Genomic DNA, 26222 nt, shown 5'->3' with positions numbered 1-26222 from the left:
GACCAGAAAAATTTCTGGCAGGAGCAAGAGGCACGCAGCATTGATAGGGAATTTCAAGGTTTTTTTTTTTTTTTTTTTTTTAAGATTTTACTTATTTATTCATGAGAGATAGAGAGAGAGAGAGAGAGAGAGAGAGAGAGGCAGAGACATCGGAATTTCAAATTTGATGAAAGAGAAGGAAAACACTGGCTTTGTTCTAAAAAGCACATCATTTTTATTAATTTTGTAGTCTTTTCTCCTGAGGAAACATTTCCTGCTGCCTTTCTTGGGGAAGAATTCATCTATTTTATTATGAAAGAAGGAAAGGGCCCAAGATAGATGGGCCTCCCCATACCCCCTGCAATCTGGCAGGTCAGCAATATTCTGTAGATGAGGAGACTGGGACATGGAAATGTTTATTTGCTCTCCCTGGGCCCCAAGTCGAATGCAGCTCTAACTTCCACGTTGTCTTCCCATAGCTCCCCACGGCCTCCCAAGAAAAACAGCCTCCCCTTGTCCCCTTTTGTCCAGAAAACATGAATGTCCTTGTTTCCTCCGGATGGGAAATGGTGAGAATAAAATACTATATTCTAGTGGGTTGTGCATGCTGCTGCCTACACTGAGCAATTTTTAAATTTTATTTTATTTTATTTTATTTATTTATTTTAGTAATCTCACACTCAACGTGGGACTCAGACTCACAACCCCAGAGACCCAGAGTTGCACACTCTTTTGGCAGCCAGGAAGGCGCTCCTTCACTGAATCATTTTAATCCAGTTTCTCAGTGTCAGGCATTCTGACTTCCGGAGGCTCTTATTTCTGGCTTATTTTCTGGTGCTTTGAGTTAGGAGTGAGGTTAGTGTCTGTCTTCAGTGGTGATCTCAGACACTGAGCCCACCAAGAGCTGGAGGGAAGCTCTCGAATGGATTCAAACTCAACTTTTGCCATCCTGGGTCCTTGCTGGGAGGGAACACTGTGTGGCACTTGAGATTTTTGCAGGAAACCAGGGGCGTTGAGATTGTTTTTCTCCAGTGGCTTTTCCAGGGCTTGAGTCTGTGTTAGGGGAATACCGGCTGCTGTGTGCTTAGGCACCAGGGTTGGGGTTTTTTTTTTGTTTTTTTGTTTTGTTTTGTTTTGGTTTTGGTTTTTTTGGTTTTTGTTTTTTTGAGCTGGTCCCTTTGTTAAATGCAGGAAAGGCTTCCGGTTCACTGAGACCCAGTGTGACCTGCAGGTCTCTTGGGGTCTTTTATGGTCCTGCCCTCACACCGTTTGTCCAGTGTGGGTGCTTATTTGCTCCTCCCTAAGCCACTGTAGCCTACTGTCATCATAAATACTTAAAAGGTTTTTTAGGAGGAGTGCCTGGGTGGCTCAGTCAGTTAAGCATCTGCCTTCAGCTCAGGTCATGATCCCAGGGTCCTAGGATTGAGCCTCTCATCGGGCTCCTTGCTCAGAGGGGAGTCTGCATCTCCCTCTGCCCCTCCCCTGCTCATGCTCACTCTCTCTCTGAAATAAAAAAAAATGAAATATTTTTAAAAAGTTGTATCTTTTTTTCTTTTTTGGAGCATTGTTTTAAAGCAGAGGCTCTTAAACTTTTGGGGGGGTTGCCCAAGGCACTCCTCTCACCGCCTGTGGACCCTTTTCCAGAATAATATTTTTAAATTCATGAAATAAAATACATGGGATTGCAATGGAAACCAGTTATGCTGATAGATAGTTATCAAAATATTTTTTGCAACCCTTTTGTGATAGAGTAAATACTGTTTTTTAATTAATGAGTTAGAAAAGATTTAGCACAGGTTTAAAAACCACCATAATTTTGAAGTGGTGCTAAGGAGAAATAATATTTCGAGATATTTGTAGCAAACCGCGACGGAATATGAACGGATCTGTGATTTCTGTTGGGAACAAAGCACAGGAACTGCCAATGCTATTGTGGTTCACAGCCCACTTTAAAGTGAAGGGAAATGGTAAGTTGCAGCCAGAGGTTAGTGACAATAAAGGGTGTTTTCCTACCCACGTTGAGGGGTTCCACTGAATTCACGGATCTCCTTTCAGGAAAGGGAAAGCCTAACTTTTTTTCTCCTCGAGATTTTTTTTAGGGAAACTAATTGATTATTGTTCTTGTGTTGGGGGTTTGGGTTTTTTGGTTTTGTTTTTTAAATTCTTTTAGTTTCTCGATCACTTTGATTTCATCCTCTGTGCAGTCTCAGAATTCCTTCCTCAGTTGTTTAAATTTCTTCCGTTAAAAAAAAGATCTTTGGGGATCCTTGGGTGGCTCAGCGATTTGGCGCCTGCCTTTGGCCCAGGGCATGATCCTGGAGGCCCGGGATCAAGTCCCACGTCGGGCTCCTGGCATGGAGCCTGCTTCTCCAGAACTCTGCCTGTGTCTCTCTCTCTACTGTCATGAATAAATAAATAAAATCTTAAAAAAAAAAAGATCTTTCATTAATATGTAATAGATATTGTATTGGTTTCAGATACACAGCATCATGATTTGATATTTATATACCTTTCCTTTCCTTTTTTTCTTTCCTTTTCTTTCTTTTTAAAGCCTTTTGCTTCTCTTGTCTCTATAAACACAATAGGAAATCCCAAAAAAATGCCTTAGAAATATGCAAGAGGCAGAAGATGGAAGAGAGGTGCGTGTTAGATAAATCTCTCAGTAACAGGGTGTCCTGCGGTATCTGTGCATCTCTCCTGGGCTTTCTGCTGTGTGTGGTTTCTCCTTGTCACAGAAACCTGGGGTGTGGGGTCCTCCTGCCCCCTCGCACCCCCCACCTGGGAAATCAGGCAGTGGCTTCAACTTTTTTTGCTATATAGCCCCTAAAAGAATTTTGAAACCCTATGTCATCTCTTTTTTTGGGATACACATTTTTAGATAAACAGCTCCAAATTTTAATGATACATTTAAATCCTTCTGAAAGATTTCTTTTCCTACATATTGTATATTATCTACTTGGCTTAAAGACCTATTTTGTTAAAACCTTGGAGTTGCAAGTTTTAGCTCATGCAGTTCATGTAACCGAATGACAAGGCAGTGGATGGTATAGACGGTAGGGGAGACAGGTGGTGGGTGGAAGTGTGGGGCTGTGCCAGGGGTCCTTGCCCTGGGTGGGTGAGTGGGTTGGGGGGCTCTGTTCCCTTCAGAGTCTGTCTAAAGCTCTCCTTGCCATACCCTCGGGGTGTCCTCGGGAACAGTGTATTCTACGATTGTCCCCTTTTATGGTGTCCCAGAGGTGTTTACGTTCCAGGGCCATCCAGAGTAAGGCTTTCCTTTTGCTTGCAGAGAGGACAATTTTGTGAGCAGAAGAAGGGGTGATGTGGACAGAGCCTGGGGCCCATCAGGTTTAGGAAGTTGAGGACCCAGAAATGGATCCCCTTAAAGCAATCCATGTCCCCTGAGAAGACTGTGGGCTTTGGGTTCTTTGAAGACTCACGAAATAAAGGAAGGGCTTAGTCTTGCTTTTGTTGACTTTTTTATAGCAATCATGATGCAAGCCCTGTGCACCTCTTCATCACTGGGGACCTACTACATTGTGGCTGTTCAGGGAAACCAAGGGCCAGCATCTGCCCTGCCCTCAGAGCCTGCAAAAGCAGACGCAGTGGGCCGAGCAGGGCTGTGGGAAGGAGCGAGGCTGGTGGGGGGACACGGTGAGACCCGACATGCAGGATGAACAAACCAGAAGGGAGAAGGCAAAGATGGGGATCTGAGAGGCCACCTTGTGTGGAGGCACCCACAGGGGCGAGGGGCAGCGGCCGGAGAGCCAACACTAACATCGTGTGCTGCAAAGAGATGGGAAGGCAGATCTAGACAGCTGCCTGCGTGGCAAGGAAACAGAAATATCGAAGCCACACACTAACATTAGTGGCAAATCTTGAATTATGATCCAGACATCTTAGCTGGAAGGCCAGGGGCGTGACCTCTCTACATGAGAAGTGCTATTTGTTCTAGTGCATTTTGATTTCAAGGCCTTTAATCACTGTCAATTAATGAAGCCTCTAAAGATTCATGAGCGCAAGGTGGAATTATCTCCAGTTCCGGTGGGTGGGGGTGGGAGGGAGTCAGGGTCCAACGAAACAATGCGATCTCAGATTGGCTCCCATTTGGGGCGTCGGGGAGCCCTGGATTTCTGCCTCTCGGTGGGTGACAGCAGCCACACCTTCTTACCCCCTTCTCAGGTCCTGCCCTGTGGGGTTACCAGGAGCAGTCCAGCCACCACGAGAGCCTGCGGCCCACCACCTGCCCTTGAGCCCAGGCGGCTGCAGCGCTTTTGTTCTTGCATTTCCTTTTCTTTCCTGGACTTGGCACAACAAAGCCAGTCCCAGGAGAACTCTTTCCCAGGAGGTGGCTAAGCTTTTTGGCTTTAGTTTTAAATAACGACTTGCTTTGCCTTTTTTTTCCCCCCCACCACTTTACAGAGATAAGCGAAAATCCCACAGGTGGGATTAGCTCTTGCCAAAAGGACAAGAGTGCCCAGGTCTGGCAGAGAAGGCAGGGGGGAAGCTGACCAATGGCAGTTACAGCCCGGGAAGCTGCCCAGGTCTGAACCTCTGGTCCAGGGCACCAAGGCCCCCAGGGAGGCTGGAGTGGTCAGTGGGGAACCGCTAGGAGGGGACCTGGAGCCCTGCTTGAACAGAGCCTCTCCAGAGCATGAGCAGCAGCAGTGGCTCTTGCCATTTTGTCTCATAAAGGCTGTCAGCTGGTGCGCAGCGTGCGCCTCCTTTAATTTCTGGTTTGCTGGAGCAGCTGCCTCTTGGATGCGAGCGAGGCTAAGAGCAACCCAACTCCTGGTGGCTGTGCCTGCCCACGTGTGGCAGGCAGAGCCACGCTCTGCCAGAAGCCAGTGGTTGGCTTGGGGGCCTGGTGAGGAGGCCTCCTTTTAGCCGGATAGATGCATTTTTCTCTGTGTGCCTTCCAAGTTGCAGGAGGGCAGGCCTGCCTTGTGGTGGCAGCCTGGCTGAGGTGGGCCACCTGCAGCGTCCTAATGGGGCTGGGGCGACAGGCCTGCGGCAGGTGTGAGCCAGGGGTGGGAAGAGAGACGGATGGCAGGCACTCCTGCCTCTTGCCTGCCCTCGGCCAGTCACTGCCATGTGCTCGCAAATGGCCCTCTCCCCCCTGCTGCCCGGGAGACAGCAGGTCCCGAAATAAAATATTCTATCAATCTCCCTTATACGCTATTCTCCTCGCTAATCCTTAAGACTTAGACAACTACCTCACAGCCCGCGATGCAGACTATGTGCTCAATAACCATCCTTGAACAAATTAGCAAATTAAAATAAATGGCGTTGTAGAATCAACATGCTGGCCTTGGACTCAGTGTCCCAGAAAATAAGGGCAACGTCTTTTTAATATGCTTTGTGAGCCCCTGGCACACCGGAATAGGGATTTTTTTTTAATATGTTTTGATGATGATTGTTCATACTGGGCCTGTGTTTTCTGATCTAAGGAATAATGGAATAGCGGAGCTTGGGAAATAAGAATTATGTGTATTCATAAGGAAAATTAGGACAGAAAATTTGAAGTCAGAGCATCCTGGAAAATACACTGGCCCAATACAATAGACCTCTCAACCTAGAAAGCTCCTAGAGGACATGTGATTTCTTTCTCTGTCCCAATTTATCCCTTTATATCAAAAAAGGTGAGCTGGAATATATATTGGTTTCCTAGGGTTGCCATAACAAAGTACCAAGACAGACTGGCTTAAACAAAAGAAATGTATCGTCTCACAGCTCTGGAGGCCAGAAATCTGAGATCTAGGTTTTGGCAGGTTTGGTTTCTTCCGAGGGCTGTGAGGAAGGCACGTTCCAGGGCTTTCCCCCGGCTTCTGGTGAACTGCTGGCCGCCTGAGGTCTTCCGTGGCTTGTAGAAGCATCGCGGTGATCTCTGCCTTCATCTGCCCGTGGTGGTGTCCCTGCCTGCCTGGCTATGTTCAAATTTTCCCCTTTTATAGGGTCACTGGATTGGATTAAGGGGACCACCCCGCCCAGTTGGGTCGTATCTCTGCCAAGACCTGATTTCCAGATTGGGTCACATTCCGAAGAAGTGGGCAGTAGGACTTCAGCATATGAATCTGCAGGGGAGGGGGGCTCAGTTCATCTCCTAACACAGCATTTCCACAGCTTAGAGAAGGGAGAGCGGGAGAGACATCTGAGAGCAGCTGCAGGTGAGGGGTGGTGGGGAGTTAGGGGGGAACAGGAGGGAGGAGGGCAACGAGGGCGGCTTGGTGGCAGGAGGACGGGGGCAGAGGCGGCAGGCAGGCTCAGGGCAGGGGGTTTGTCCCAGGGCGGCCTGCCTCCTTATGTCCTTCCTTCCTTCCTTCCTTCCTTCCTTCCTTCCTTCCTTCCTTCCTTCTTTCTTTCTTTCTTTCTTTCTTTCTTTCTTTCTTTCTTTCTTTCTTTCTTTCCTGAGCGCCTGCTATTTGCCAGGCAACATACCAGATGGGGAGCAGGAAGTCCATTTCCTCAATAAGCTTCTAATTTAGCTCATGTATGTAACTTTTACATTAGTTGAAATTGAATACAACTAAAAATCCGGTTCCTCGTTCTCGTGGAGCCTATTTCGAGTGTGGGCAGTGCAGACACAGAGCATTCGCAGCGGCACAGAAGGTTCTCCTGGATGGGGAGGGTCCGGAGGGGGGCAGGGGGTTCCAGGCAGGAGGAGGCTTCCAATCCATCCACAGCCCCACTGCTCAGGGCACATTTAGGGGCAAGATCGTGGCCGCAAGAAGGCTAGAAATATGTGGGAAGGAGCAGGAAGCAGGTTCTAGGCGGGGCCACAGCCAGCTGGGAACAGCAGAGGCAGGAGTGAGCTATCGGGGTTTAGACTACGGTGAGGAAACCAGTGTAGCCTGACAACGCTCGAGGTGGGGAGTAACAGGCCACAAGGCCCAGGGGCAAGTTAGGCGATCTTGGAGAAGAGTTTACTCTGTCCTCATTATTGGTGATGCTCTGGGTACGTCCCCAGAACCTCTAGTTTGGGAGACACTGGCCCAAAGCAGCACACGTGGGGGGTGATGGGCACTGGCTGGCGGTGGTTCCCCAAGGCCTGGGAGATCCACGGTCTAGACCCCACACTCTGCCATGCTGGAAAGGGCTGTGAGGCCTCTCCTTGTGCCCCCGCAAATGCCTCCAAATTGGCCAGGTTCTGAAGACAGGAGTAGAAGCCAACGTAACCTAGTTAGACAGATGTTTGATGAATAATGTGTCTTTCAGTAATAACATGGATAACATGCTTTTCAGGACTGGATACAAGCTATTTTATGCATCCCCAGGTGGGAGACAGCACCGCAGACAAACCTCAGGGACTCCTGGGTCTCAGAAGCAGGATGTGATCGCTGGTGCCACCCCGGTACTGACGGAGGGATCACCGGGGAGTAATCCGCGGGCTGCAAAGACACAGCGGAGGTCAGCCTGGGTGACAGGGCTTCACGCCGCACTTGGCTCTCTGAATTTTAAGAGCAATAAAGTGAAGCCACAGCAAATCAAAAGCAGAAATGAGCAAAGGTTACAAAGGAGTTGGAAGTTGTTTCCCTTGTCAAAGAGGCCTAGAAGAACAGAGCCCCGTTCTCCTGCTCTGGAGAAGCTCTGACAAGAACGGAGACCCTTCAGCTCCGCAGAGGACCCAGGAGGCTGCGGCGAGCTCCTGCTGAGGAGGTACGTGGGGGGAGGACCGTGGAAGATTGCTAACATTTTAATTAATGTCCGTGTCCTAGGGGAAGTTGGGGCTGCAGGCCACCCAGGGGCAGCACCATATCTGGCTTATGTATTTCCAAGTCCACGGATTATCAGAGGTTCCCTTGAGATGCCCTCTGTTTTTGTTACCAGCACTTGGCGCTAACATCCTATCCCTGGCCACCTGGGGGGACAGCAAGCCTCCCCTCCATAGGTGAGGTTTGCTTGCAGGTTGGGGAAGCTCAGTCAGCACCCCTCCTGTCCCCTCTCCGCCCTGGACTCCCTCTACCAGGGCCCAGGCCGGTGGGGAAATTTGGGAAGCGTGGACTGGAACCCATTCAACCCAGCTTTGTCCTTCTTGCTCTTGGGAACACCACCTGCAGGGGGCTGGTGCTCTCCACCGATGCTCCAAGGGGCCAGCTCTTCCCCTCCCCGGGGGCAAGGGGGGCTGATCAATCGTGGGGGTCAGGATTAGGAAGCCCTCCGGCTCTTATCCCTAGCCTATCCACAATGAGAAGGATAGGTTAGCCTCCAAGGGCCTCCCCACTGTTTCCTATCAGATGACTCAAAAGTTGGGCAAGAGAGAGGAACGGCGTCTGAGGCCCCCCAGGACCGCAGCAGCCTGGCTGCCGTAGCACCACAGCCGTCTCTCCACTTTTGCGCCCCCAAATCCGTTCTCACTGCTTGCGGGAGCTTTCCATGATACACCTCAGATAATGCTCCTCCTTACCTGAAATCCTGCCCTGCACCTCCTCTGTGGGACCCCAGGACCTGGCCTTGCTTTCCTGCCCTGACCCAGGTCCCTCTCCGCCTTGCCCTCCCCGCTCCCGCCATGTGAATCCTAAGCTTGATAGGGATGCAGCAGTAGTGTTCCCACTGTCTGGAACATTCTTTGTGACAAGCTAGCCTCCCCAGAGAGCCTTGGGTCATCTCCTGCTCTAACTAGTTCCTGCCCCCACCCTTGCACGCCCCCCTTTTGTTCTCTGGAGAGCCCGCATCACTGATGACATCATCACATGGATTCCCGGGCCTCCCCGTGTCACTGAGATGGGGAGCCTTCCCAGTTGAGCAGGGATCTGGTCCCCTCCAGCCCCTCTGCAGCCCCAGCGCCTGGCACACAGTAGTCACTCAATAAATGCCCGTGCGGTGAAGGAAGGGAAGCTGTCGGGAGGCCGCAGGATTCTCGGTCCAGGCTGGCCCTACCCTGCTCACCGCTCACGAGTGGGCGTCCTCGTGCTTGCCGCTCACCCCTGATCCTTCACTTCACTTGGTCTCTAACCAAGGAGGCTTCACTCTCCGCGTTGGGAGAGTCTCGGAAAGGCCAGAGGTCCTCTGAGAGGAGCCTCCTGCTTCTTGGGAAATGCGTGTTCCCAGCGGGCCTGGTGGCACCTTTCCCGGCCCTGCTTCTCCCCAGGATGTAGGCCCGGGGTGGGGGGGCCCCCAGGTGCCTCAACTGGGCCCCGGTTCCAAGGGCCAATAAGGTAACAAACGAAGCAGCGCCCGCGCGTTGACTTTGCAGCTGCGGGGGTGGGGGAGGGGGGATATTCTGGAGCTTTTCTTTATCTTGGGCCTCCCCCGACTTTAGCAACATAAAGAGTAAAACAAATCGCACACACAAATCACGGCCCCAGCCCTGCCAAGAGCCGCGATTTTAAATGCGGAGATTACAGCCAGAGCCAATGGAGCAGGAGCGAGCCGCACTCGCTGGGCCCGCAGCACCGAGGGCCCCTTATCACCCTCGGAGAGCGTATTATTTTAATGTTAAACACAGTAAATTGCAAACTAGTAAAGTCACATTCAGGCTTGCCCCCCTCCGGGCGTCCAGTGACAGGCGTCGTGCATTAATAAGTTTTCCCTCATTGTGAGTTTTCTCAGCAGCCCGGGTGAATCCCGAGGCCCATTCCACAGCCTTTATCTCCTTTGGTACCTTTCGTTGAACCGTGCAGTAAAGTCTCCTTTTTAAAGTACAATGCGTTTCCCCCAACCCTATTCTTCTGGGGCTTTTATGACTCACAATTGACAAAGGCCTCCCTAATGGAAATGCAAATTTCCTACCTGTCACAGACGGAGAACGCTTTCTGAAAACACTGGCTGGCGGCCGAAGGCACAGTAGCATCTGCGTACTACCGTACTACCGACTGGGGCTGCGTCCGACGAGTCGGGGGATGAGAACCTTGATTTGGTGCTGGGGCAGGAATCGGGTAGCCGGGTAGGGTAGCCGCGGTTGGGTCTCTCCCGTCAGCCTAGACGATTCCCTGGGAATTTTGAACCTTGTTACCCCTTTGGATTCCACACCTATGAGATTATTCTGGTTCAAAGAACCCAGCGCTGCTTTTATAAGGTCTTTGATCTGGGCACCAAGAAAGAGGGGGTGTCCTGCCCCCCCGCCCCCGTTGCTTTGCCCAGTGAGACTCCGCAGAAATCCAGCTGATGGGTGGCTTCCGAGGGGCTGGTCACTTTTGAAGGAGATGCACCACTTTCCGGCCTCCTGCTCCTCCCGGCCAATCTCTGTTTTCTCCTATTGTTATTACTTTACAGTGTGTGTGTGTGTGTGTGTGTGTGTGTGTGTGTGTGTGCCAACAGCAAGTGAAACAGGGTCTTGGCCGGGGATTTTAGTGGCGAGCAGGCCGGGGAAGCCGCCTGTACTAGTTTGCCAGGGCTGTTGTAACAAAGCAACCGCAGACGTTGTCTCATTGTTCTGGAAGCCGGGAGTGAAAACACTAAGGTGTCCTCAGTGCCGGTTTCTTCTGAGGGCCATGAGGGCAGGGTCTGCTCCAGGCTTTTCTCTGGCTTGTACAGGACCATCTCCTCCTTGTGTCTTCACATCATCTTCCCTCTGGGTGTGTCTCTGTGTCCAAACGTCCTCTTCCTATAAGGACACAGTCATGTCAGGTCAGGGCCTGGCTCGATGACCTCATTTTAAACAGATTACCTCTGGAAAGACCCCACCTCCACAGAAGGTCACATTTTGAGGTACGGGAGGGAGGGTGGGGGTTAGGACTTCAGCACAGGAATTGAGGGCAGTGGGGGAAGCACACTCTGACCCACCTAAGGCCGCCCGGCTGGAAGGGGCTGGGCCCCTGGTCAGCCAAGCTCTGCTGGAAGGAGATGGGACACCAGTGGGCCATCCCCTGCCCTTGGCCCCCTGCTCCCTGTCACTGCAGCCTGCCAGCCAAGTGACTGAAGATTTCCAAGGACCCTGTTATAGGCTTTTCCTCAGTGGCCCAGCGGAAGCTCTCCTGTTCAGTCCAACATTTCAATTACTTTTAAAATGCCCCCGATCACAAAGACCCCCGCCGCAGAGAGTCCGACCAAAGCGACTTTCCCTGCAGAGGGCTGTGCCCTGGGAAGGCTCGCTGGTGCCCTGGCTCAGGCGGGCAGAGGGGACAAGGCTGTGGCAGGTGCAGGGAAGCCAGGGCAGGAAACCCTCACCCCCTCCGTGAGCAGGAGCACATTTTGGGTTTCTTCTCCCCGGTGTGGAGGGTGGCAGGGATGGGGGACAGGGTGGGGATGGGGCTCACTGCTGGCCGCAGACAGATGGGCTGGCTTTGGTGTGTCCTCAGGGCAAAGGGTGCCCCGGGTGTCTGTCCCCAGCCCCGCAGCAGCCTCTGAGGCTTGGCGATTGGTCAAAAACGTAGAGCCACGGAATAACCTGATGGGAAGGGCTAACAGCATCTCATCCTCGCGGCCCTTGCCCTCACAGGTGGGAGACAGGAGACTGCTGTGCTCCCTTCCTCCGGCGCTGGAGCTTCCCTAGTGTTAAATAACAAAAATTCAGCAGTGAATTTTCAAGATCTAATTGGCTTTATTAATCCCTTCATGAATCGGGCAGCGTCTCATCCAGTGAGCAGAGGGGAGCTGCAAAGGGCTACAGGAAAGGAAAGGTTTCTAAAGGAGGCGGGGGAGGAGGAAAAAGGGAAATCATTAGGAAAGTGTCCATCATGTTAGGTAAGGTCGCCCCCCTACCAGACAGGGAAGGGGCTCAGGTAGCCTCCTAGTGCTGACCCGGAATTACCATGGCCACTGGCTGAACGTGGCATTTCTGGGACGTGTGAAACTGCAGTTAGGATAGGTAGTGAGTCTCAGTTTACCCGCTTGGGGCTTTAATCTAAGTGATGCCATTGTTGGGGTGTGGGTGTAGGTTGGGGCCGGGAAGGAACTGCTGCTTGGGGTTGGGGGGCAGGCAGGAGGGAGGCTAACTTCCGCAGGTGCAGGTTGTGAGAATGGCTAAGATCCACGTCTTGCTCCCACCCAGAGCCTGAAGGCAGCAGGACCTCCCCCGGGCATCTTAGGGACTGAGTGCCACGCGTGGCCTTGGCAGCTCTGGTGGGTGAACTGGCCGTGGGGGAGGAGCCTAGGAGCCGCGTGCTCTTAGGTTTGTCGGGCATCTCTGTGCACCCAGAGGGGCCAAAGACCAAAAGCCCTCACCACGCTTCCTGGATTTCATGAATCCCAAGGAAGGGCCCTCAATTCCAGGAAGTGACCAAGGTAGGAAGAACAGGTAAGGGCTTAGACCGATCTATTGCTAGGTGTTTTACTGATTTTTATCTTTCTTTTCATATTTTATGTTTTATTTTTGATATTACAATTATGAGTTTATACTAGAACACAGGACTGAAATTTTTTTTCATTTAGTATAATACAGCTATCCTTCTATGGCTATTATACACACTTATAGTTCTTTTTTCAATAGCTGCATGTAATTCTATTGAATGACTACACCATAATTGACTTACCCATTTACCCAGTACTCTAATAGTTTCTAATAAAGTTCACCATTAAAAATTATTTTTGTCTGGCAGCCTGGGTGGCTCAGCGGTTTAGCACGGCCTTTGGCCCAGGGCGTGATCCTGGGGACCCGGGATCCAGTCCCACATCAACTCCCTGCATGGAGCCTGCTTCTCCCTCTGCCTGTGTCTCTGCCTCTCTCTCTGTCCTCTCTGTATATTCTCATGAATAAATAAATAAAACCTTTAATAAAATAAAAAAATAAAAATTATTTTTGTCATTATACATTATACATATACATTATACATTTACCTACCTTTATACTTTGGTTTCTGAAGAATGATTCCAATTCCAATGGCATATACACACATAAATTTATATATCTGATAATGGAATTGTCTTGTTTTTGACACAGTCACTAGATATTGATTTTTATCTTAATACTTAATTTACCTTATACTACAGATTTTGTTACATATAATGTACTTATTATATAACGATATGTTTATTAAGTGGCATGATTATTTTTTCCATACTTGAATGTAATAACAAAAGAAATATATGCATATCGCTAAATACTGTATTTATTTTGCTCGTATAATCGCAACAAGCAGTGTTTTTACTCTGGGGAGTTTTGAACAAACACAGAAGGGAATGAGGAGTATGTGTTCCCAGCGTGTTGTGATGGCAGCAGTTTATTCTGCTGGCTATCTGTTCACTGGCCTCGGATACCCTCTCAGAGCAAGGCAGGACCAAGGCCTTCTCGATTTTCCATGTTCATGCCCAGGTTAGGATGGAGTCTCCTCTTCTGGCTTGGAGGAGCCAAACTACAGACTGCCCCCACCCCTACCGCCCCTTCCTGAGCCCTAGGGTGTGGGGAGCATCACCTGACCCCTCCAAGTGCTCCTGGGAGTGGGGCTGTCACACCTGGCCTCCACGGTCCAGACAGCCTGTGAGTGGCATGAATGCTGAACGACAGCCCAATTCCTGGCTTGGTTGGCCTTTGGATCTCCAGTGAGGAGGTCTCAAGCAAAAAGCCAGAGCTTTGGTAAAAAGTAAGCATTTTATTTGAATAATTCTCTCCCACTCCTCTTTGACTTGAAGATAGGAGATCTGAACCTTTTCTTACTTGCTCACCTCTTCAAGTCAAGCAGGTAAGAACAGGTCTAAACCAATTTGCCTGTACTTTTTGGAAAATATTGCTTCATCTACCATTGTAGAGCCTTATGTGTCTTTTCTAATCCTCTCTAGGGGGTGTTAGAATCCTTTTTTTAAATTTTTTTTTGGGGTGTTAGAATCCTACTACCAAGTGTAATGAAAGCAAGTCACTAGCTGATTGCTGGCAAAGGAACTTATTAGCAGGCCCCAAACAAATATGCCACCTGTACCAATAGGCTGAGCAGAGTCCCTGCTCACCGCCCTTCAGGAAGGATTTACTTTGAGACACCACATAAGACACACATCAAGTAACCTCCCTAGGTTCTCTGCTGAATGTCTTTGAGGTGGAGGGACCAGCACCCCCAGACTGGGTTTGTCCCCAGAAGGAAGTCTGAGGCTCCCAGACAGGCACAGCCCATTCATGCAAGTCCAGAAGACCTGTTTCTAGGCAACCACACAGCCTCAACACCAGCAACCGCACGAGGGGAAATCATTTCTAAGACTCCAGCGCCCGCGATTGAACTCCGTGGTACAGACTTGACCAGAACATGGAGTCTCTGCCCCGAAGGATGGACTCCTGAATATAGTTCTTTGGATGCTAACAAGAACCACTGGATGTTATTCAAGCCCTCCTAGGGAATGAGAGTTAATTAGAATTAATCCACACATGTATATCTGCACCATCTTTCCTGAGTGGTTTTAACGTAAATATGGGCACCCTGAAGAGTATTTGTTGAATGATTTGATCTTCCATTTCTTAAAGTCAGAAAATCTCGGTCATAGGGCCACCAGGAGTGCAGAGAAGGAAGTGCAGGGGCCACAGGTGGGCCACTGGGTAGCTTGGGCCGTGAGACAGGTGACAGGATATCTGCATGGGTAGGACATAATCACTCGTCAGCGGTGCTCGCTGGTGGGAAGGATGCTACTTCTGACCAGCGTCCCGGGGGGAACATCGCAGGGAAACACCTGGAACTCACTTCTCAGGTCTCATAGGTTTCCCTTGGGAAGTCTTTCTTCAACTTCTGGGTGAGGTCTTGTCACCTGCCCTTCATATATATGATGCTAAGTGTTGAGAAGGTAAAAAGTGGAAGGAGGGAGAAGAGTCTGGGTGGCTGGAGAATGTGGAGTGAACAGGGAAGTGCCCGACGGGAGGCAGAGCAGCAGCCAGGCTACACTTTGTATGGAGATATAATTGGCATATAACAAGTTCAGGGTATACAAGGTATTGATCTGATGCATTTACATATTCTAATATGATTACCACCGTAGCGTTAGCCAACACCTCTATATTGTCACATAATTATCATTTCTTCTTCGTGGTGAGCACAATTACCATCTAGTCTCTTAGCAGCTTTGAAGTTTCCAATACGGTACTGTCTATAATCACTATATCAGCTCTCTGGGGCTCATTGATCTACTGGTTGCAAGTTTATGCCCTTAAACAACACCTCCCTACATCTTCACACACCCAGCCCCTGGTAACCACCATTGCACTCCCTGTTTTTACAAGTTTGGCCTTTTTTTCTCATCCACAGATAAGTGAGATTAGACAGTTTTGTCCTTGTCTGGCCTGTCTCAGCATAACGCCCTCAAGGTGTTTCCATGTCACAGATGGCAGACGTCCTTTGTCACGACCGAGTAGTACTCCACTACGTACACACACCACACCTTCTTTACCCACCCAACCTCTTCGATTCCTATTTTCCCAGGACAGGAGTGAGCATTCTTTGACTTCTTAGTGAAGTGGGCCCCCAGGCTCCTAATTTCTAAAACTGAACTCCCTTCCTCCCCATCTGTCCTCATCCCCTTGCTCATTCTCCCTACTGGCAGCAACATTACCCCAGCCCTTGGTTTTTCTACCTGTTTCTCTCTCACCTTTCATCACTTCTAGGTCCTTCCTTGATTAGAGGACTAACGAACTGGATGGGGGTGGTCACCAACGCCTGGTCAGGTGCAGCCTTGCCAACGAAGACAGATGGTCGATGGGGCAGGAAAAGAGCAGGGCTTTGGTACCTCTGATGTCTATGGTCATGTGGATATTGACTTTATTGGTGACTGTCACTTATGACTAATGTGGCTCTGGTGATGAACACATTTTGAAGGGGAAACAAACAGGGGACAATTGACTTGTTACTGAAAATTAATTAAAACTAGATTCTAGCAGAGGCAAAGAGGAGAAAGATGTCAGAATAATTTAGAGGCATGGTAAAGGTAAATCACAGAACACTCGATTTAGCAGCATGTTCAATCATCATCATAAAAGGGAATCAACGTGTCCTTGTTAGGACTTTTCAGACAGAGCTGACTTGGGCTTCCGGGGCTTGGTGAGACCAGAATCTCCTGGGTCCCTAAGGTCCTGGTGAAAGGATCAGACAGGATCAGATATATCTGCTTCAGCAGGGGGTACGACTTTCCCCTTCTTTCCCTAATTAAAAAAAAAAAAAAAAAAAAAAGATTGTCATTTCCGTGGTGGCATTTCCACTTCCTCCTCACCTGGGTTCTTAATGTAGGTTAGTTTTATCCACCTTCTCCATCCCTTAGAAAAGTCCTTTCTAGGAAGAGCTGAAACACAGAGTCAGATGAAACAAGATAAACATTTCTAATTTGGGCTTGTCCTCTTTAGGTGATCTTTCAGAAGGCTCCACGGCCCTTGATAAATTCTTTCTCTAGCTCCAATTCCAGGAGCGATCGGAAGGCAGATAGAGGAAGACCGTGGGGAGAAGAGGACTTTGGAGAAACATTTTTGTCAAGGCCGAGGCTCACGGCCTCTCGGAGCGAGGGGCAGGCGAGCTCAGCCCGTCCTCCGGGGCTGTGCTCTGGGTGGCATCTGGGTGGGCGCAGGCAAGGACAGACGCCCTCCTTGGAAAGCAAGGGGTTTCTTGTGTCACAAGCCCTGGGCTTGGTCTTCTACTTCCCTGCCCGTGTGACACCTGTCCTCGGGCAGCTGACTTCAGCTCTGAACCAAAGTTCCTCTCTTTATAAAATGGGGATAATAATCACAGCATGTAGTTGACAGGCTCGTTAAGAAGTTAGATGACGAAAAAAATAAATAAATAAAATAAAAAGAAGTTAGATGATGGGTGGCTCAGTTAGTCTGGGTGGCTCAGTGGTTTAGCGCCGCCTTCAGCCCAGGGCGTGACCCCGGGGTCTCGAGATCGAGTCCCACGTCAGGCTCCCTGCATGGAGCCTGCTTCTCCCTCTGCCTGTGTCCCTGCCTCTCTCTCTCTCCCTCTCTCTCTGTGTGTGTGTGTCTCTCATGAATAAATAAATAACATCTTTAAAAAAAAAGAAGAAGAAGTTAAATGACCACATCCATATAAAGAGCATTTAGAACTATAACCCCCGTGTAGCAAGTGTTCAAGGGAAAACCCTTCCCCCTATGGCCCGCACAGGCTCAACGGGCCTTTGCCCTTCTACCTTCCGAGGCAGGATTTTGCTTTTACGGTTTCCTTTCTCCATTCAAGCAAATGTTTTGAGGTCCCCCTGGCTACACACCACGCACTGGTTTTTTTGGGCTGAGGCTGCAGTGGCGACTAGAAAGACAAGGCCACATCATGCCACTTGGGGAGCAGGGCAGGGGACAAGCCAACACAGGGCTAAAGCCACGTGGGGATGGTATTGGCAACGAATTACCGCACGCTGGGTGGCGTAAAACAACTGAAATTTATTGTCTCGGGGTTCTGGAGCTGGAAGTCTGAAATCAAGGTGGCAGAGCCATGCTGTTCTTTCCAGAGGTCTGGGGAGGACCCTCTACCCAGCTTCTGCGAGCTGCTGGTGATGCTGCGCGTTCCTGGGCTTGAAGACGCATCTCCGGCCTCTGCTGCGTCTTCCTTTGACAGCTCCCCCACCCCCCGCCCCGGCCCCGTGTGTCTCTGTATCCAAGCATCTCTCTCCTACGGAGGACACCAGTCATTGGATGGGCCACCCTGATCTGCTGTGATGTCATTCTAACCGGCTCACAGGTACAGAGGCTATTTCCAAACAAGGTCATGTTGACAGGTTCTGGAAGGATATGAATTTGGTTGTGGGGGGGGAGGGATGCGATTCAAGGCAGCACAGTGAAACATGTTGTGGAGACAAGGAAACTGGGGACAGAGGCAGGGGGTGGGGGTGGGGTTACAGCTCTTGGGGCAGGGGATCTGGGGTGGGGAGCCGGGAAAGCCCCTCTGAGAAGGTGAGAACCTTTTCTTCTCGTAAGGAAGGGCAATAGGGTGACTGCTGTGGGAAGAGTATTTACTTTTTAGGGTATTTACTTTTTTTTAATTTTCTTTTTAAAAAATTGAGATATAATTGACCTTCAACATTACATTAGTTTTAGATGTGCAACATACGGATCTGAGATATATATGTATCAGAATGGTCCCACCGTAATGTTTCGTTAATTAATACACTTCACCACATGTAGTTAGAATTTTTTTTCTTGTGATGAGAACAGGTGAGATGTACTGTCTCAGCAGCTTTCAAATATGCAATACAGTGTTTTTAACAATCATGCTGCACATTACTTCCCCAGAACGTATTTATCTTAAGTTGGTAGCTTTTTTTTTTTTTCAGATTTTATTTATTTATTCATGAGAGACACAGAGAGAGGCAGAGACACAGGCAGAGGGAAAAGCAGGCTCCCTGTGGGGAGCCTGTTAAGGGACTCGATCCCAGGACCCTGGGATCATCCCCTGAGCCAAAAGCAGACGCTCAACCATTGAACCACCCAGGCGTCCCTTAAGTTGGTAGCTTTTTTTTCTTTTTAATTTTTTTTATTTATGATAGTCATACAGAGAGAGAGAGAGAGAGAGAGAGGCAGAGACACAGGCAGAGGGAGAAGCAGGCTCCATGCACCGGGAGCCCGACGTGGGATTCGATCCTGGGTCTCCAGGATCACGCCCTGGGCCAAAGGCAGGCACCAAACCGCTGCGCCACCCAGGGATCCCCAAGTTGGTAGCTTTTGATCCCCTTCACTCATTTCACTCACCCCATTAAAATCTATTTTCAGAATTTATAATGAATTTCTTTATAAATTTATTTCATCATTTTCTCCCCCAGACAATAGGTTTCCATTCAAAGCCAGGACGTCTCCACATAGATGATACACTAAAACCAACTGGTAAGCTTAAAGGAATATCCCCAGAATTAAGTAGAATCTCTGGGGGTTGGGCCCCAACATGGGTGTTTTGCAAAGCTCCCTGTGAGAAGCCAGAACTGAGAACCCCAGGGTAACTAACCCTGGATGCACAATGAATCACCTAGATGCCTTCTATGATCTCGTCTCCTCTCACCTCTGCTGGGTCCCCAGAGGGTTGATGTGTGGGGCCTGAGCAGTGGGCTTTCTGCTCCTCACTTACTCTAGGTGTTTGGGGTGAGGCTTGCAGAGAAAGGTAAAAAGTGGGTTGGAAAGGGCCCTAATGATTGTAGGAGCTTGAGGCTTTGGAAGCCAGAGGGCAGCCTGAGGGTCCCAGGCCCTGAGAGAGGAGTTGTAGAGAAAGAGACTCCAAAGAGCAGGTGAGAGCCACGGAGGGCACTGGTTCAGGACAGGGGCCTGGTGGCCGAGGCCTGAGCTCAGAGCTCAGTGTGGGGGCTCGGCATTGCCTGTCACTTCGGGCAAGCTCATTAGCCTCTGCAGCCTTGGTATTCACACCTGGGAGAGGCAAATATGAACTACCCTGTACACCAAAAATTTGCAGAAAAATTCGGTAAAACACCGAAAATTTGCAGAAAGCCTTTTGCACAGCGCCTGCCAGGTGTCAGCTCTCAGCGAATGGCAGCCTGGCTATTAACTAGAGCCACTTGTCATCCTCTTGTTGAGACCCTGGGAACCACAGCACCTAGTGGGGTCTTAGGTGACCATCAGCTCGCCCCCTCAGCCCTGGCTGGGGGTCCTCCGTGCTTGAGATAATGCTTGTGGCGGCATGTCTGACCTTGCCAGCATCAGTGCAAGCCTTAAGGCTCTGGCTTTGCTGTCCATATACGCTGGGGCATCAGGTGAGCCAGCAGCATCTGTCGGCACCAGGCCTAGCCAGTGGGCCACCTGGATGGACAGTTGGGCGGTGATGAACAGGCCAGTCCTGCCCTGTGAAACCCCGGCCGACCGGGCTGTGGAGACCTCCCTTTCTGAGGCCCGCGGTCGGGGTGCTCTTGGGGCCACTGTGGGCCATGCCTCAGGGCTCCAGGCAGGGAGGGCCAGGCTACATCACAGAGCTGGTTCCAGTAATATTAATAAAGTCCAGCTGTCTGTTCCCCCAGCACGTCCCATCTGTCTTCATTGAAGCATGCGCTCAGTAATTTCATTGTGGGCTTTTCCATTAAAAAGTTTGATTAATTCCATAAATATTAAAATAAGACAGATAATTAGAATCCAGGTACTCAGTGTTACACAAAGCAGTAAAGTCTGCATTAAATTATTATTATTAATAATAAGCACTCACCTAGCACTGGTAATAAGTGCACAGAAAGAAAAGGCCCACAATCAGTGTTATTAATACTGTCCCCCCGCCAGTCTGGAGTAGGGGCTGCAGGTCTCTGCGTGGGGGGGCAGGCAACAGGCCCAGCCAGTGGTGGGCCTCGCAGACGCTGGGAAGCAGGGCAGGTCCTGCAGAGGCTGCGGGGTGGCCGCCCTGGCTTGCCCCAGAGTCTCATTTCCCCAAGAGCCTGCTGCTCCCCAGCTCCGGGGGCGGCGTCCCCCCCCCCCCCGCCCCGCCGGCTCCTGCCCGGGCAGAGTCTGCTTGCAGCCTCCTCGGCTCCCTGACTCCCCGGCTGGTGGCAGCGGCAGGAAAGCCTGGTCCCCTGGGTGCTTGCTCCAGAGCCAGAGCTAAATAATAGGTGTCTCCGAGCCTCTCTCTAAATCACATAGACAAGTTTTATTATTTATTTATTTATTTATTTATTTATTTATTTATTTATTTATTTTAAAGATTTGATTCATTCATTAGAGACACAGAGAGAGGCAGAGGGAGAAGCAGGCTCCATGCAGGGAGCCTGACGTGGGACTCGATCCCGGAACCCCAGAATCATGCCCTGAGCCAAAGGCAGATGCTCAACCCCTGAGCCACTCAGGCGTCCCACATAGACAAGTTTAAACCAGGAATCACGAAGGGGCGGCGGGGGGGGGGGGGGGGGGGGGGCGGATACTGAATCGATAGATAGCCAAGGAAGGGGAAAAGTCGTCCCTGCACTCGAGCCAAGCGTCCCTTTGCTTGTGGACTAATTGTCTCACTGATCACCTGATGGCTGCATCCCAGCGTGGCCCGACCTCAGAAGATGCCAAGAAAACGGGGGTGGGGGGGTGGGGGGGTGGGGGGGGTGGGGAGCCTGTTCTCCTTTCCAATAAGAGGAACAAGTCAGCTGTCCAGAACAGCTTCTCCTTTTCCTCCTCGAGCTTGTTAAAAACAAGTGAAAAAGCTTTCTCAGCAGCTGAGGAAACAGCCTGACCTTTCCGTATCCAGGCTTCTGAACAGAATCTGGGCCTGGGGGGGCAACGCGTCCCCCCAGGGTTGGACAGGGTGGGGGCCTGCTCGCACACAGTGGGGCTCAGGGGTGCCACCCGCCCAGGCCAGACTAGGCCCCAGTGCGCACACAGCCGCTGTGCGGTCCGCCCCACCAACTTAGAAGGTACCAGAACAGACCAGGACACCGCTGCCCCCCTTCTGACGGCACAGAGTGACGTGGATGTGATGAGGAACTTGGGAGAAAACTCCAATCTGCTTTGGGGGGGGGTGGTCCTGGCAGGCAGGGAGCGGGGTCCCAGGCGTGAGGAAGGCAGACCAGGCTGGGGCAGGGCATCGGGGTGGTGGGTCACCAGGCTTCAGGAGGGAAGGTGGGTGAAGGCAGTGGCAAGGTGATGGTGGCACAGCAGTGTGGATGCGTGCCGTGCCCCCGAACTGTACCCCCAAAGACATGTACATAAATGCTATGTATATTTTTATGACAATTTAGAAAAAGGCCGTGCCAGGCCGTGCGGGCACTCGAGGCAAAAGGAAAATTACTGATCCTGTCTTTATTTTTTAAAAGATTTTATTTATTTATTTGAGTGAGAGTGTGTGGGGGAGGGGGGCAGAGGGAGCATGAGCAGGGGAGGGGCAGAGGGAGAGGGAGAAGCAAGCTCCCCACTGAGCAGGGAGCCTGACACAGGGCTCAATCCCAGGACCCCAGGATCATGATCTGAGCTGAAGACAGATGCTTAACTGACTCAGCCACCCAGACGCCCCTGATCCTGACTTTATTTAAAGTTGTGGTATTTTGTTCATCGGATTTTTTTGCATTAATTAGGTTTAAAATTTTTTTGCCTTAAGATCATGATCTTGATTACTGTGTCTCTTTGGCAGCCCCCGAAGTATGCACCCTAACTCCAGGCCTGTGCTAGAGGGATGGGAAGTTCTCAGAAGTAGTTTCCCAAGGGTCGTTCGTGTCATGATTGGAGGAGGGAGGGGGGAGAAGGTGCCTGGGGAAGCCAGGATCATTGCACAGGGCGCTCTGGGCAGCGCAGCAGAAGGCGGGCATCAACTCACTGGCCCAATGATAGCTGGCCTTGCACAAGCTTGTCCCAAGATGTGAGCAGGTCCAAAGGTGTTAAAGGTCACATCAAGGGCGTGAGAAGTTCAGCAGGCTGAGCGAGAGGGGCAATTGGTCAACACAGACCCACTGCTTTGAAGGGCGCGTCTGGAGCATGGGGCTTGTCCACGTCTGCTTTCTATTCTAAGAGAAGGGCCTCCAGGTGGAAAAAGGTGGAAGGCACTTCGAAAGAGGAAAATAAGCTCCAAGACAGGGCGGGAGAAGAAAGAAGGAAAGCTTCTGACTGCTCCTGATAGGAAGCTGGCAGGGAGCTGGGATGACATTCAGAGCCATGAGAGAGCCCCAGAGAAGATTCCGCTGGGGTGCTCTCAAGGTGTGAGGAAAGTGAGACAATCTCTTGGGCCCCAATAAACTGCCAGAACCCATCACCCCGGGTTTCCGGGACAAACCTGGTCACACAACCCTGCATATTCCTGGGGCCATGAGCCTGGTAGAAGAGAGAGAGATGTGTGGCAGGCATCGGGCATCCGAGCCATCACCAGGGTCTTACTCCATCTCCTGCTTCCACGTTGGCTGGTGCTACAATCCAGGTCCTTTTATTTTCTTTAAAGCACTCTCTGGGATTATCTCATTAATTTATTTATTTGTTTGTTGACCGCTTCCGGTCCTCTCCCACCCTCCCATCGATTTAAACTCCCTAAGAGAAGGGCCATCATCAATCTTGTTTGCTACAGTAGCTCCAGCCCTTGGAGTAGTACCCAGCACATATTAAGAGTTCAATAATTATTTGTTGGATGGATGAGTGAATGAATGAATGCATGCATGCAGGAATAAAAATGTGAACCTCAGCAAGGTTTTTCACCAATTTTTATGCACAAGATGGAAAAAGTAAACTGGAAGTTGGCACACTTACATGGACAGTTAGCTGGCTGAATGAATAAGGAGTGTTGCTTAATGGATTGTGGATGTCTCTAGTGGATTGCCACAGGGCTCCTGGCACTATCCCCTCGAAGACTTGTGTTTGGCATCTTTGGATGCCCTCTAAGTATGGTATTCAGAGCTGAGCTAGTCCCACCACCCTTAGCTTAGTGGGTCAAGTTCAACAGAGATAGATGATGACCCTTTTAAATGGTAGGTGTCCAGAGGAGAGTGGCTGGATGAGGGATGGGAGAAGAGCAGACTTGATGGGGATGGTGGCTGGAGTGGGTGGTAGGGGGCAGCCAGGACAACCCAGACGTTTGTGGAAGGAGGATTAGACTTATTCTGTAGGGCGCCAGGAGCCAAGGAGGACCAGAGGTTGGAAGTTACAGGTGTTCTGGGCCAGTACAAGCCAGGTGTTCCTAACCACTGGGGTTGGCCAGCATCAGATTAGGAGACCTCATGGGGTTGAGAGTATCCTTGATATGGGGGGACATCCAGACTGGGGCCACCCTGGCCAGGAGGCCATCCCTCTGTGCCAAGTAGGGAGAATCCTTGCCTTCAAGAGGGGGGTCTCCAGAACCCGTGAAGCTTCCTTGCAGAAACCCTGCAGAATTTTTCTTGCACCTTCCCCAGAGGAAGTCTCCTTGAACCCTGGGCCACCCCACACCTGGTGGGTGAGGTGCTGGGGGGGGCAGGGAGAGGATAGGGCTGCCCTTCACCCGACTCTGGAAACACCTGTTTCTGATCAGAAATAGAGCAAGGGCAGAGAGGGATGTTTGCAGGCATTCTGTGTGCTTTACTGTCTACTTCCTGGCAAAGGAGGCGAGTACCATGGGGAGACAGAAAACAGAAATCTCACCTCTTTCTCTCCCTGTCCCTTTCCCTTCTTGCTCCCCTTTGTCTTCCCTCCTTCCTTTGTTTTGTTGGCTTGTTCTTCTTTTAATGAGCCAAGTGTTCTAAAAACACAAATATTGGACCTAGGAAAGTGAGGCTCTTTCATGCATGGGTTTATATCTCTCCAGCCAGAGAATTTTCTAGATTAATTAAGTATTCTGAGAATTTGGCTTTTTTCCTTTTCTTTGTTTTTGTTTTGTTTTGTTTTGTTTTTTGGAGGAGGGTGATAGAAATTTTGGGGTCTGAGCGGAATGAAGGAATTTGTTATGGGGAAAAGAAAAAAACGTCAGTGGTTAGGGGGTCTTCACATGGCCTCGGAACCCAGATGTGGGCACTTGGGGCCCTCAGCGACAGGCTGAGCTGCAACAGTGTCACTTCACGGCCAACCCAGCGGAAGGGCTCAGGTGATGCGAGAGACGCAGGTGTGGCCGAGAGTCGCTGGCCCCTCTCATCATTTTTCCAAGTGAGGAAGATCAGCCTGTCCATGGTCTTCATCTAGTTTCTCTAAGACTTAATGCCTCCTAACTCTGGGAAATGAACTAGGGGTGGTGGAAGGGGAGGTGGGCAGGGGGACGGGGTGACTGGGTGATGGGCCCGGAGGGGGGCACCTGACGGGATGAGCCCTGGGTGTTATGCTATATGTCGGCAAATTGAATTCCAATTAAAAAAAAAAGACTTAATGCCTCCATCCGTAAGTTGGAGCTGCTAGGAGGGCCCCCTTGGAGTCACCTGTCCGCACAAGCACAAGGCCGCGCCTGCGAACCCTGCGACCTTCCCGGGGCGGGAGGACGGGGTGGGAGCAGTTCCGCCGGCCGCCACCAGGGGGCGCGCCGCCCCAGTGCCTGCGCCGCCCGGGAGGAGCGCGGGGCGCCCCGAGGCGGAGCGGGGCGGGGGCCGGGGTGCGGGGCGCCGGGGTGCCGGGGCGCCCAGCCCTGCAGAGCCAGCGGGCAGGCCCGGCAGGATTGGGGCGCAGGCGGCCGGCCCGCGGACGGAGCCGGTGCCAGGAGAGCAGCCTGCGGCCGCCCTGCCCGTGCACCTGCCTCCCCATCCCTCCCCGCCCCCAGCGGCCTGGGGGCTCGCAGACGACACCCCGGGGCAGCGGGGGGCGCTGTAACGACCTCAGTCTACACATGGGATCGGAAACCCGCGCTCCCGTGACCCATCTGGTGCAGCGGCTGCTTCCCAAGCCTCTGGCCCAAGGAGGGCGGGCTCCCTGGGAGAGGCCGGTGCCGGTGCCGGTGCCGGTGCCGGTGCTGAATGGGGATGGGGGCGGGGGGATGGGGGCGCTGAGATGCAGCGAGCGCTGCGGCCCTCTCCCCGGTCTCGCCCCAAAGCCAGGCTCCTGTCCTCAGCTCCTGCTGCCCAGGCTGGGATTGCAAACCTGCAGGTGTCCCTGGCAGGCGGGCTCCTGCTCGGTGGTTCGGCCCAAAGGGCCCCTAGGAGGGGGCAGCCGGGAAGCAGGAGGGAGAGGAGGACTCCCTGTTTCTTGTTGGGTTCCTGTTCCTGTCCCTGTTGCTCCAGCAGCAGCACTTTGTCCTGTCCGGGGCGCAGCAGTGGTTCCTTCCACTGCCACTTCCACCTCTGCTCCCTGAACCTGCCTCCTGATGCCTGTTAGAGACGCCAGCCCGCAGCTAGTGGGGCATCACCCCGGCCCGGAGGTCAGTGTCCCACGTGTCCCTGCTCCGTGGGGCCCCTTGCATCGTTCCCCCCAGCTAGGCTTAGTAGCTGCCTGCTATTACCATCTTTTGTGCTCGGTGTCCCTCACCCGGTCTTTCCCTTTCAGCCCTCCATCACCTGTGCGACCAATTCCTGTGTTAAAGCCCCTCTGTTGAAATCACTTTTCCTGACTGGAGCCCAGCTGGGGTTTCTGACTCATAAATGAAAGCATTTGGCGTGGAGGTTTCCGTCTGAAGATGCCAGCGTTGGAGGGGACCCGAATGCTGGAGAAGAAGGCCCCAAGCACAACTCTACTTTGAAACTTGGCTATGGCATCCAAGTCTCTCCTGGACACAATAGGTAAAAAAATATAAAAGATATGTTTTTTTAAAGGCCGGACCCAAAAAATAAAATATAAATAAATAAATAAATAAATAAATAAATAAATAAATAAGACCAGACCCGGAATAATTTCTCCCGCCCATTTTCCACGGTACGCCATGTGGAATTCCTCTGCGTTTGTGTGAACCAACACACAGTGCCGGGAGAAGGCTAGGATGTGGTCGCCACCTTCTCGGCCATTCTTGGTTCAGCGCTAGGTGTTAGGCAAGCAGTCTAATTAAACAGAGTCATTGAAGGCAACAGGGGTTGTGACTGGCCACAGATGACCTTCCCTGGAATCTTGCTTAGTGTTAAGGGACGTCCCAGAAGAG

At 51.2% G+C, this 26222-nt stretch overlaps 1 long non-coding RNA gene across 2 annotated transcripts in view; it reads left to right on the top strand.

The window, feature by feature from the left end:
• The window catches only part of LOC121488657, a 33894-nt gene extending 7986 nt beyond the window's left edge, over positions 1-25908 (top strand). For both annotated transcript variants that reach the window (XR_005987197.1, XR_005987196.1), the window contains 2 exons: positions 7251-7632; positions 25637-25908. This is a non-coding gene — a long non-coding RNA (uncharacterized LOC121488657). The remainder of the gene's footprint in view (positions 1-7250; positions 7633-25636) is intronic.
• Positions 25909-26222: the final 314 nt, after the last annotated feature.

This window comes from Vulpes lagopus, chromosome 4 (assembly GCF_018345385.1).
Source record: "Vulpes lagopus strain Blue_001 chromosome 4, ASM1834538v1, whole genome shotgun sequence".
In the NCBI taxonomy this organism is placed as follows: domain Eukaryota; kingdom Metazoa; phylum Chordata; class Mammalia; order Carnivora; family Canidae; genus Vulpes; species Vulpes lagopus.
The sequence above is the reverse complement of the archived record's forward strand: the minus strand, read 5'-3'. Positions and strand labels throughout refer to the sequence as shown.